This window comes from Coenobita brevimanus, chromosome 57 (genome assembly GCF_032717465.1).
Source record: "Coenobita brevimanus isolate Jiangsu-jjx chromosome 57, ASM3271746v2, whole genome shotgun sequence".
Taxonomy (NCBI): domain Eukaryota; kingdom Metazoa; phylum Arthropoda; class Malacostraca; order Decapoda; family Coenobitidae; genus Coenobita; species Coenobita brevimanus.
This window is the reverse complement of record NC_137010.1, coordinates 13,018,205-13,031,830: the sequence shown is the minus strand read 5'-3', so window position 1 is coordinate 13,031,830 and position 13,626 is coordinate 13,018,205.

Genomic DNA, 13,626 nt, shown 5'->3' with positions numbered 1-13,626 from the left:
TTTGCGCCAATCGTCCTGAAAAAAAAAAAAAATCATAAGTTAGATATCTATAAACTCTTGCAGTCTATTGTTTTTCATCAAAATCAAATGCCCAGGGCAGGGTGGGGGGTTGAATCCATATCTTTATCATGGGGCAAATTTTCGAAAATCTTAATTAATTTTTATAGACATATAGAGGGTCGTAATATTTAACGTCAGACACAATCGGATCCATCCGGCAAGTGCTCTGCCTATGGCAGTTTCATATGTCTGTCTGTTAGCAGGATTATTCAAAAAGTTATGGACGGATTTTGCTGAAATTTTTTGGAGGTATAAGGTATGGCCCAAGGAACAACCCATTAAATTTTGGTCGTGATTCGGATTATCATCCGGATCCAGGAATTTTTTTGTTTGTTTGTCCGCACGAATATCTCCAAAAGTTCTCAACGAATTTCAACGAAATTTTGTGGAAGGGCGGGCCATGGGCAAAGAAAGAATTGATTAAAACTGGGGCGGATCAGAATCAGAATCCGGATCCTGCAATGGCACGGGCAGAGGAATCCGCTCTCTGAATCTTTTCTAGTTTTAGTAGTGACACCATATGCTTTAGTAGGCAAACATACAAGAGTAGTAGTAGTAGTAGTAGTAGTAGTAGTTGTTGTTGTTGTTGTTTTGTTGTTGTGTTCCGGCCGTGAGATTAGTTCTGGCCGAGAAATTAGTTCTGGTCGTGAGAATATTTCCGACTGAGATTAGTTCCGACCATAAGAGTAGTTCCGACTGTAAGACTGATTCCAGTCGTGAATTTAGTTCCGGCCGTGAGATTAGTTCTGCTCGTAAGATTAGTTCTGGCCATGGGATTAGTTCTGATGGTAAGATTAGTTCTGACCATGAGATTAGCTCCGGCCGTAAAGTTAGTTCCGGTCGTGAGGATAGTTCCGGCAATGAGATTAGTTCGGGCCGTGGGATTAGTTCCTACTGTGAAATTAGTTCTGACTGTAAGATTAGTTTATATTTGGAGATTAGTTCTAGCCATGAGATTACTTCCGACGGTGGGATTAGTTCCAGCCACGAGTTTAGTTCCGACCATGAAATTAATTCCGACCATGTTATTAGTTGTCCTTCCCTTGCAGTCCACTATTCTCCTCATGAAGGATAGGGAGGGAGTGGAGGGACGTTTGTATAACTGAACAGCAGAGCCACCCAGTTATATCGGTGCCGCCGCGTGCGACACCTTGAATTTGGCTTTCAGTCTCCAAAACCGCGGTGAAGAAGTAATACCATGTAGTTCTTTCACTTTAACTTGGCCCAGGTTCTTGTCACTGAGAAACTTATTTCACGTAGCTCGGTGGTAAAAAATGTCGTTCTACTGCTCCGCATCCATAGCGCTCCTTCATGATTAGTTCTTTGCTCTAACAACTCAGCATTCTTAAAGGGAAGAGGTGACGATTTCTGGTCAGGTTAGAGTAAAAAGAGTATAGTGGTGGCATGCAGTAGCTCTTAGTAATTCCGGGTCATGTACAGTAGCGGACAATTATATCGTTCTGCAAGTTAGTGGAACGATTCTAAAACTCTGATTTAATAGTCGCAGTCCCTTTACTGTAGTACGGTAATGAAGTGGATCGATATTTGTGACAACTGTACTTTTGGAAAACACACACACACACACACACACACACACACACACACACACACACACACACACACACACACACACACACACACACACACACACACACACACACACACACACACACACACACACACACACACACACACACACACACACACAGAATCTGCCTTTTTCTAGTGTTAGACAACAATGCATGATCCACGAGCCAATAAATAAGAAAAAAACAAACCCTGCCAAATGAACATGGGCTCAGTGATTATTCCGAAGTCCTTCAGACCAACGGGGTACTGATTTTTTTTTTTTTTTTTGTGTGTGTGTGTGTGCGGGTACACGAGACTGTAGGGCCTCAGGGAACGGACTGATTAGATGCACGTGGTGGTCAGCGGGGAATAGGTCCATCCATCAAGTGGCAGGCCCTGCAGTGTCAAAATCGTTCTGGTCATGTCGGCTTTCATTTTTAACTCCTTCACCCCCGTGCTAGAAGGGACGCCTTCCCGCGGTGGCACCGATATGACCAGGCGGTGGAGGTGCCCTGTCATACAGATGTCCCTCAATGCCCTTCTTATCCCTGCAGAGAATGATGGACTGCGGAATAAGAGCACCTTAGGCCTGCAGTCCACGGGAGTGATCTTCAAATGATCCTGGGATTGCAACCAGTACTACAGTACTGTACTACTACTGCTGCTGCTACTACTACTAGTACTACTTCTGCTGTTATTACTACCATTACAGCTACTACCCCTTCATTCCGATGACGTATTTCTGCTTCATTCTTGCTATTAATAAATGATTATTTCTTCTAGACAAGCGAGCCGTCTGGTTGTGAAGGAACTATTGAAGACTTAAATGTAATCCTCCAGTGTAGAAAGTGTCTCTTAAGCTCAAGAAAATCGTCTGAAGGTAGCAAGAATAAGACACAGAATAAGCCAAAGAAATGAATGAGTTGATCACCTCATTCTGATCACATATCTTAGAGTTTACCTTTGCTTTATTCGTTACAGGGGATACTTTCTGCAATGAACGGGTTAAATATAATCTTCATTTACCACCTGAGAGATGATATTTCCTTGGCTGAGTGAAAAAATCGTCTGGCGGTAGCATTAATAAATTGAAAAAAAATTACAGGATTGTAGAGGTTAATTCCTTCAATACGGTGACGCCCTTTTTATTATCTTTTGCATACCCAACAGGCGATTTGACGCAGTGTAGGAGAGACTATTATAGCTAAAGGGTAGTAGTAGTAGTAACCCCAGCTTCATCCGAACATGAACCCAGTGGACTGCAGGGTGAAGCTGTCCTCCTCCAGCAGTCCACCATTCTCCTTATGGGGGGAACAGAGAGGGAGGAGAAGGACGTTTGTACAAGCCAGCAGCGAAGCAGATCAGTTACATCAGTGCCATCACACGAAGGTTTCCATCCCCAGCACCGGCGAAATGTTTAATGGAGGGTATGTCTGGCTCCTCTCATTAAAAAAAAAAAAAAGTCCTGGTTAGAAAGAATAAAAAAAAAAAAAATCCCCATATTGTTGTTAACCCTCTCAATTCAGTGACGTCTGTGTTGATGTTGCCTTGTTCTTGTTACCCCCAGACTTTTTCAAATTTAGGAGAGATTTTTTGGAAGAGGAGGGGTTGGATATCGTTTTTATTAATCCCTTTACTACAAACGTCTGCCCTAATCTCAGTAAAAAAGAAGTCTAGCAGGTGAAAGAATGAACTGGAAAACACATCCTCAGGGCGAAGGGATTAAAGAGTGAGATGTTCATTTACTTTAATCCCGAGAGAGAGAGAGAGAGAGAGAGAGAGAGAGAGAGAGAGAGAGAGAGAGAGAGAGAGAGAGAGAGAGAGAGAGAGAGATTAATTTATGCACTTTCATTACCTAACCCTCACCCATCCTGTTGGGAAAAATATAAAATTTAGAGAGGTTTCTTTTGGCTCTGGTATAATTAATTTCTGCTTTGCGAGGAGTACTGACGGCATTAAAAAAAACTCATCCATCGCTGCATACGGCTTGAAGAGTGAGATATAGGATGAAAGGCAAATAACACAAAACAAGAAGTGTTTAATTTATGTCTATTGACTGCACGAGGGTCACTGGGGCAGACCACCAATTCTTGCACAGTCAGTCTTCCCCTAGAACAGAAGTAGGGTCGAATGATGAAACTCAGATTAACAAAAGGTCCATACATTGTTTTACTTGTATATTTTCTCTCTGTCTAAACACTTACACACAGACAGAATCGAGAAATTCATATATTATTTGCGTTTACATATTCCGCTAAATGCATAAATAAAAAGAAAAACGCAGAACTTTCTGTTTTATGCTTGTTCCTTTATTTTCATGCTTCTGAGTCGGTCAAAGGGCCAAACAAAAGCGACGTAAGGATCGGATTTGGCCCGCGCTCCGCCAGTTGCATAGCCCTACCCTAGAACACGAGCAGCAGTAGTCGAGGTGCAAGGTGGTCTGTATATAACGCTTCTCTTCCACTCCAGTAAGAGATTTCTCACGCGTTGCGGGGACGGCCAGTCAGCGTTATTAATGTCTATCCATCATTTGCTAATTTCCAATTCCCATTGCCTCACCCACACCCACACCAGCAAACTGAGCCGTCCCCAGAACTTAATCAGATACCATAGGGTGAATTTCTAATGAAGACCTATTTAGAGTCACTCTGTGTATTTAGATCCTTTATTGAACTGCTGGTTGAACATGGACAAAGGGGAAACAAACTGAGTCCAACAATCCGACCGGCGCACTCATCAGTCTTTCCAGTTGCAGGGAGGTTGTGCTGGCCAATACACCACTGCTTCCACTTTGTAACACAGATGGATTTTGCTGTTTCATTGCTTTTCCGTAAATGTGTACTTTTAGTGATAATTTCAGTGAATATTTCCTTAATTGGAATTCAATCAGTGTTTGCTGTAATTAACTAGATTTTACCGAATCAACTTTCTCGAACCATGTTATTTCAGCGTCACTGATACTCGTTTTTGATCATCTCTTGTGCACTGCTTAGGAACTGATCTACTAAATGATACTTAATGAATTTTCAGATGATTCTCATATAAGATCTAGGAAGTTATCTTTTTGGAATGGCTGGTATACGAGTCAGAGCAAATATCTCCCCATGCAAATTGCACTGAAGTCTAACACTGAATAGGAGGACAGGTAATGGTCAATCCCATGTTACCCCCTAGAGATGCGTGGGGCCGAAACTAAGCGAACAGTGTTGAGTACATTTAAGGGATGATGACCAACCTATTTCTTTAGATGGCATTACATTATCGAACACCTCCTGTCCCCATTAGGAATAACACCTATACGTGTCTGCAGCATTCTGACCGCTATATCTCCAAGCACGATAAGGCTGTTTCAGGTTTGTCAGGCTGTCGTTAAATGGCCAAGGGCCAGTGTATTTTGAATACAACACATTTTTAAAGTTGATTACATAATCCAGCATCGGTATTTCAAAACTGTACACGCAGATGTTGAATAATCTAGGCATCACTTTACTGTGCGATTAATTTTGAAGTTGGATGTAAATTTCATCATCACATTCGTGTTAACAGAGAACTGTGATACTTCAAATGAATGACCACCCCTTTTGATTGATGGCAGTACCGCGCCTTCCATTGTTTTATTTCCAAACACTACTGAAAATTTAATGTGGTATGTCAGTCTGATATAAATGTATATAACTACCTATCTATCTGCCTATCCATATGTGTGCATATATCTATATCTATATCTATCTATCAATCTATCTATCTATTTTTCTGTGGTAAGTGGGGACGCTCACCATCCACTCACTCGATGTAGTGCTGCCCTCGGGTGTCTGCCCTTTCCTCTCCTCCATCCTTCTTTCCTTCCATCCTCTCCTGTCTTTCTTTTTGTCATTCTTTCCTCGTCCTTTTGCCTACGGGTGACTTTACACTCTCTCTTCTGTCTTTCTTTCCTTCATTCTTTCCTCTTCCATCTGCCTGTGGGTGACTCTACAATAAGTGACAAGCCAAATGGTTTCCTGTACACCAGGAAACCATTTACTACGCTGGGTGGTAACCATATAACCAAATTTTGGCGCCTGGTGGTTTAGTGGGTAATTATTACACTCCAATCGGATTGAGCCGGTGAAGGTTTATATCCAAGGGGTGGTTGGGGTTTATTGCTCATGTAATGCCACTCAGGGATGAGTGAGGCTGGTCACTCTCATCTTAAGTGTCAGGACCAACTTGCCTAGCCTCGGGCTCCTACGCTTCTCATGGGGAGACGTAGGATTGGATGATATATATATATATATATATATATTGCAAGACGCCAAAATCTCGTAACAGGTGGCCACAAATAAATCGCCCCCATGTCGCTCTGTCCCCCACCATTTCACTGCTCTCCCCACGGCGCCCTCCCCCTCTCTCATTTACCTCTCCACTCCATCTCTTCATCTCATCCTCGGCCTCTCCCTCGCTCTCCCCACTTCACTTCACTCACATACACTCTCCTAGTAAATCTCTCGCTCCCCATCCTCTCCACATGGCCAAACCACAGTTATATTACTTAGACTGTGGGCCAAACCACCTCAGTGTATTTCTCCTAGAGCTTTCTATCACCTCCTCATCCATATCACAAAGCTCCTTCACTTTCTTATTTGTCAGTCTGTCTCTTCATGTAACTCCTCATGCTCCTATCAAGTAACTTATTTCCACTGCTCTAATTCTTGACTTGTGTTCTTTCAACAAGGTCCAAGCTTCACTTCCATACGTTAGAGCTGATATCACAATAGCATCATGCAGTGACATTTTTTCTTCCATTCTCACTTCCCTATTTCTTATCACTGCTTTCAAAGAACCAGCAACCTTTCTTCCTTGTTGTACCCTTTCAAGCACTTCATCCTCCAGACTTCCATCCTTACTCATCACACTACTCAAATACTTAAATTCACTCACATTTTCCATTTCCTCATCATCCAACCTCACTATATATATATATATATATATATATATATATATATATATATATATATATATATATATATATATATATATATATATATATATATATACACACAGTATATATTATATAATAGCTTTCAGCCAACGTAAATACGGACCCTGCTCGTCTCCTTTATGGTCTTACAGGACGTAAGCTTCTCTGAAAAGACCAGGATGCTTAGTCCACTGAACTACAGAGAGAGAGAGAGAGAGAGAGAGAGAGAGAGAGAGAGAGAGAGAGAGAGAGAGAGAGAGAATATGTATCTCTCTCTCTCTCTCTGTATATATATATATTACTCAATTTACCAAAAGGCAATTTGGTTCATTTGCAAGAAATTCTATCTGTGATTGAGTTGAAAAGTAAATTTGTTAAACTTGCAATGCTTGAACTTCCCCTCACTTGAATAAAACCATCCTTATTTAACCTAAATAATATTTCAAAGTATATGTCTATGGCAACGAAAGACCTAGAAAAATTTGCTTGTAGGCGACCTTATCCTGATTTAGCTACAGATATTCACTCCAGATTACACTGTCTTTGACTGAGGGGGAACTGGTGGCACATTTGTTAGTAAATCTGGTTTGCAACTAGAAGAATCTGAGTACGATTCACGAATCGGTCAGACTAATTTACGCCGTTTGTTTCCCCCTTGTTCCTGCACTCCCAGCAGTACATTGCGGGAGAGAGACGCCTTCACGTATTGGAACCCATAATATGACTGGGTGGCTGTGCTGCCTGGTTGAACAAACTTACAGTACCTCAGTTTCCTCCCTACCCCTCAAAAGGAGTATGGTAGACTGCAGGAGGAATGTACTCAGCCTACAGTCCACTGGGCTCATGTTCAGATGAGCCGGGAGTTGCAACTATCACTACTACAACCACGCAGCAGTAAATTACAAATCCAGATAGGGCATCAGCTGCATCATCAGTTGCTGGTCATGTTCTAGGGGGAAGATAGGCATTGGGAAAAATGATTGTCTGCCTTAATGCCCCTTGTGTAGTCATTAGGCGTAAAATTTCCTTCTCCTTCATTTTGCTCGCCATCTCATTCCATCATTTCACTCGTGTTCTAAGACTATCTGCGTGATAACCGGTTTTATTTCTTTCTTTCTGCCACCAAATGCTCTTATTCAGCGTCGACAGGATCTCTTGTAGTGAAGGTGTGATACTTAGCCATCGAACACTCATAATTTACAGTATCCATACGACAACTTCACTATTTTGAACACAGACTCCAGTTAATTTAAAACTTTCTTTCCTCCTACTACTGCCACATGATCATACTATGCTTGAAGGAGGTCTCAGTTCTATGGCTTTTTTATATTTCTCTTCCTGCTTCTGCCAGAGAAATATACAAGAGGTCATCGAAGTGAAGAACTTATTATTTAATTTTACTCGAACTCCTCCATTACTAACATCATCCACCATGTCCCCTGTCTGTATTTCGATCCTCCCCTCCAAAAAAAAAGAGCATCGCATTTATGAGAGATCAAAGAGAGGCGGAGGCTGCAGAAACTCTCCTCTTTAAATAATAAACTCATTGTGGTAGTGATTATATTCCTTAATAACCCATTGAGAAGTAGATAATAATTAATATTTTTTAACAAACTGGTAGTCTAAATTACATCCAGGTCCCTAATTATACTCCAGGATGATTAGGAACAAAGAGGAAATAGGGTGAACAGGAACGAGGGGGAAACAGGATGAACAAGGACAAAGGGGAAACAATCTTCAGTCAAACCCTTGGGAGATGTTCTTTCCCTCCTTGTTCCTGTTCACCCGGCAGTACAACAAGTGATGTGGATGGAAATAAACACGACTACTCCAGGTCGTGTTCTAGGAAAAGATTATAACCTAGTAAATATTTACTGTGTGTTTGTCTGTCCGTCTGCCTTCTTCATCTTCTTTGTCCAGTAAAGACACATACAAGCACACACATCCAAACACACATGCACACTTCTTTATACACATATAATTAATGCAACAAACAAACACACAACCACAACCTCAACCCCATCACACACACACACACACACACACACACACACACACACACACACACACACACACACACACACACACACACACACACACACACACAAGCAACCTGAAACCCGCCTCCAAGCACACTCTGCCTCAACCCAGCACACAGACCCAGACACCGACACAGCCAAAGTCTTCCAGCTTGCCCGGACGTGTTTGGCAGGGAATGAATACGTCATAGGGAACCCATGTCGAGGCAGAGGGCATGTCACCGAGCCGTACATATTCCCGACACAGCACAAACTTCGTACAACTTCTGCATAGACGAGACCCTTTGCATATCACACTTTCCTTCTCTCCCAGGTGTCATACAGGTGGGTTCATACATTACGCAACCTGGTTCTCACGCGTTACAAGGACGTCTCAGCGTTACCATTGCCTACGCTTCATAGTTTTCTGCTTCCCATAATCTTTGTTCATGATTTTTGGTGCCTGATTTTTCTACGTCCACTTACTGAATGGCTGATTAGTAATGGCATGAACTACCCAAATGTCTCCGCTCCCCACAAAAGCAGTGATAGCCTTCCACTCAGCACACATGATTGGAAAGCACAATATAGCGGCCACGAGGTATATTTTTTATCACTATCATGGTTTGCACAATTGACGTAGAGGAAATTAAATCTAATCAACAAGCTAATGTGTTTTTCATATTAATAAAGCAGACGCCAGACTTACAGGCAGCCTTTTGTTGTGAAGGGTTAATGATGCCATATCTAACGTCTCCAGGTCTATAAAAGTCTCTCCATAACTGAAAAATAAGTAACATGACGGCTGTAAGATTAAATTTAATAAACACCATCGTAATGGAGTGGTTGATATCGAAATAATTTGCAATAGTGACACAGAAAAAGATATTACGGCGCATGATGCTGGACAGGTACGCTTTCACGTGGTGGTAACGATATTTCTGGGTGGTTCAGCTGCCCGGTTATACAAACATCCCTCACCTTCTTCCCTATCCCCTAAAAAGATGATGACGGTCAGCAGGAATGAGGCAACTTCAGCCTGCAGTCCACTGGGTTCACGTCTAAATGAGTCTGGGGCCACAGTAATAAGAAAGAGTATTGGAGAACATTTATTGCTGAGGAATGAGGACAACATGAGAGTGCAGTATTTTTCCGTGTCTTTAGCTTTTCCCGCAGAAAAAAAAAAAAAAATCCAACTTATGGGGGATGTAGATTGCTTATATGTTTGTGTATCCCATCATGACTAACACTGAAAATCGTAAAGGCTGGAAAACACTGCCACATTTGTTATCCGATACTACCAACAACTTTTGAACCTCGAGAGTGGAGTGCTGTTCTCTCTGGTAAAACTATCCTACTGTCCACTTGTGTCTAAAGTATTGATGGGGGTATTTTTGTGCAGCGCTGTGTTTTATTTATTTCAGGCCTGCTTCTCGCTGACGGATCAGTTTATTTCAAGGAAACTCCCTGGCTATGAATGGATGAAATTTCGACAAGGTTTAGAGGCTGTGCATAAGAACGATAGACTAGAGATGTGCATACGCCAAGTGCTATTACTTCTGGTGCTGGAGAGAGACGCCTTCACGGGGCGGCACTGATATGACAGGGTGCTGGAGCTGCCCGGTTATGCAGTACACACATCCCTCAAGCCCCTCCTTATCTCCCGAAAGGAGGAGGCTGGACCGCGGAAGAAGTGCAGCTCGGCCTGCAGTCCATCGGGTTCACGTTCAGATGTGCCTAGAGTTCTAGTGCTATTACCACCACTACTACTACCAACACTACTACTACTTTTGAATCTATTTTGTGGATAGTTGCGGTAATTAATCCCCTTACAATTTCTCTAAACCGCGTGGAAACCAAATGAAATCTCACGAAATAAACCGTCAGTAATCACGTGGGATGAGGTCTCGCCTCTTTCAATGGAAACCCAGGAATGATAAAGAAATACTGCTTACATATTCTTGGGTCAAGTCTGCCAATAAAAGTTTTGCTTGGAAAAGTACAATGTGGATATAATACTACACTTTTCTCCACAGATACCAGCACAATAAAGGAGTAACACAGCCCATATTTTTATGTCAGAGTAATGCCCCCCTGCACAACACAGTATATTTGCTCACCTCACGCACCTCGCATTCCCAACACCATCCTTCAACGTAACAATAGATATGTGAGAGAGCCGGGATGAAGTACGTGTACTCGTATATCGGATTGCTGCACTCCATCAGGCACACGTCCACGCCAGCCATCGTCCACAACAACAACAATGCTCATGATTACGGTGCTGGAGAGAGAGAGAGAGAGAGAGAGAGAGAGAGAGAGAGAGAGAGAGAGAGAGAGAGAGAGAGAGAGAGAGAGAGAGAGAGAGAGAGAGAGAAGCCTTCACGTGGTGGCACCGGTATAACCAGGTGGCTCCACTCCCTTTATACAAACGTCCCTCAGCTGTATCACTATCCCCCGAAAGGAGATGATGGACTGCAGGGGAAGGGCAATTGCAGCCTGCAGTTCGCCGGATTCACGTTGAGATAAGCTTGGGACCACAACACCAGCAGCATCGTCGTGGGTCTACCCCCCAGAGGCTGTCGAAGAGAAGAGGAGGACAGCATGGGGGCCAAACCACCGCAAACCCCCCCGGCCCCTCACGGGGCCCGAGTACCTGGGAGTGGCTTCGGTCGCCCGGGCAAGTACCACATCTCCCAGCACAACACACACAACAACACAGTTTGTTCTACACCGAGAAATGACTCCCCGACAATCATTTCTCGACGACTTCTTCTAGCCGGGGACATTGAGAGCAATCCAGGACCCACCAACACATGCATATGTCCAACATGCTCAAAACCTATCACGTCGAGCCAACAGACAAAGGGTTCAGTTCAGTGCAATTCCTGCAAGAACTGGACCCATTACACCTGCACAACACTTGCATCCAGAAAACTTTACACAAACACCTGGGCCTGCTCCTTATGCTCCTTCCTCCCACCCACTAACCCCCCCACCAACCCTACTCCTACTTCCTTCACACCTCCACAGCCAAACCCACCGATCCTTCCCACACCATCCAATCCCCCAACTCCTCCCATTCCAACCCATCCTAAGCCACCCCAACCCTTACCTCCATCACAACCTCCTCCTACCCCTCCCCCTCCACCCACACCACCTCCCTCCCGTGCTGCAGCAGCCAACGCACACACAACATAAACATCCTTCAGTTAAACATAGATGGCATAAACCCAAAAAACAAGAACTCACACAATTCATAAAACAACAGAACATACACAATGCCATCTTACAAGAAACAAAACTACACAGAGAACAGAAAACACCAAAATTTCATAACTTCACCACCATTCGACAAGACCGGGCCGACGGCGGTGGCGGTGGACTCATCACCCTGGTACACAGATCCATCAACTTTGCAGATACCAGTGCACACACAGAGTCACTTCTCCCCCCACATGACACCACAACAGAAATAAAATAAATTAAAATACGCACTGGTAACAAATCACACATAACAATCGTTAACACATACATTCCCCCCCAGTCGTCCCCCACAGTACCACACAATTACTCTCCACAATACACCACATCACTAACATACCCATCATCCTGGGTGGTGATTTCAAAGCCAAGTGGTCGGCCTGGCATGTCAACAACCCTGACACAGACAGAGGACTGGTACTACAATCCCAGACAGATCATCTTTTCATTCTGAACAATCTAGACCAACATACTCATATCCCACACCATGCCCTCTTCCTCCCATCATCCCCAGACATCACCTTCTGCTCCCCAACCTCGCCCCCACTACATCCTGCAGAGTGGTCAAAACCCTAGGTTCTGATCACCTCCCAGTCATCATCACTACCAAAACCAGAATCACCCCAGCTAGACACAGACACATTTACACTAATTATAAGAGAGCCAACTGGGAGGCCTTTGAAACTGAAACAGAACAACATTTCGAAACACTAAACAGTACACCCATCACAAACATCAACACTGCTGTGCACACTTTCAATACAATTATACAAAACGCAGACAAAAGACACATCCCTAGAGGCAACAGAAAGAGAGACAACCTCAACTTCACACCAGAAATTCAAGGCCTCATCAGACAACAGGACACACTGCGACACTCCCCAACACCCCATACACAAGACACCATACAACAAATACAAGAACTCAACAACCAAATAAACAATAAAATATCAGAACAACAAACATTAAACTGGAAAAATTACCTCCAAACGACAACAAAACAAACATTAGCGAACTCTACAAAACACTAAACAACATCACACTTTCCAACAGCAACACTACACAATCACACGCTGCCATCACAACAACAGACACCATACCCTCAAACAAACAACAAGCAAACACTCTCATCAATCACTTTTCACAAGTCAGCCATCTAAACCCCCATCCCGAAGACAGACGTATCATCCGCCGTAAGAGACAGTTCCCCACAGACCCAGACTACGCACCTTTCACTTACAACCAGACGAAGCACATCATTAGCAACCTTAAGCACTCATCTGCCACTGGACCAGACAACAAAAGCAACATTCTCCTTAAACACGTTGGACCACAAGGCATACAAGCGCTCATCAACATATCAAACTGCAGCTACTCACACAACATAATACCCAACATCTGGAAGCATGGCATTATCATTACTATCCCTAAACCCAACAAAGACCCCGCGTTACCCTCCTCACACAGCCCCATCACACTACTCTGCACTCCCTCTAAAGTCACTGAACGACTGGTACTACAACTAGTCACACCTCACGTTCCCCTAGCCCAGTCACAACATGGCTTTAGGCCGCTACACTCCACAAACACCCTTCTTACAGACCTTAAACAGAGAGTTTTCGATGGCATGAATTCAGCTAGGCCACCACACAGAACACTCCTAGTCACATTAGACATCAGCAAAGCTTTTGATGCCATCCCTCGCCACAACCTCACAAACAAAATACTCAACACAAACATGCACAATAACACAAAAAG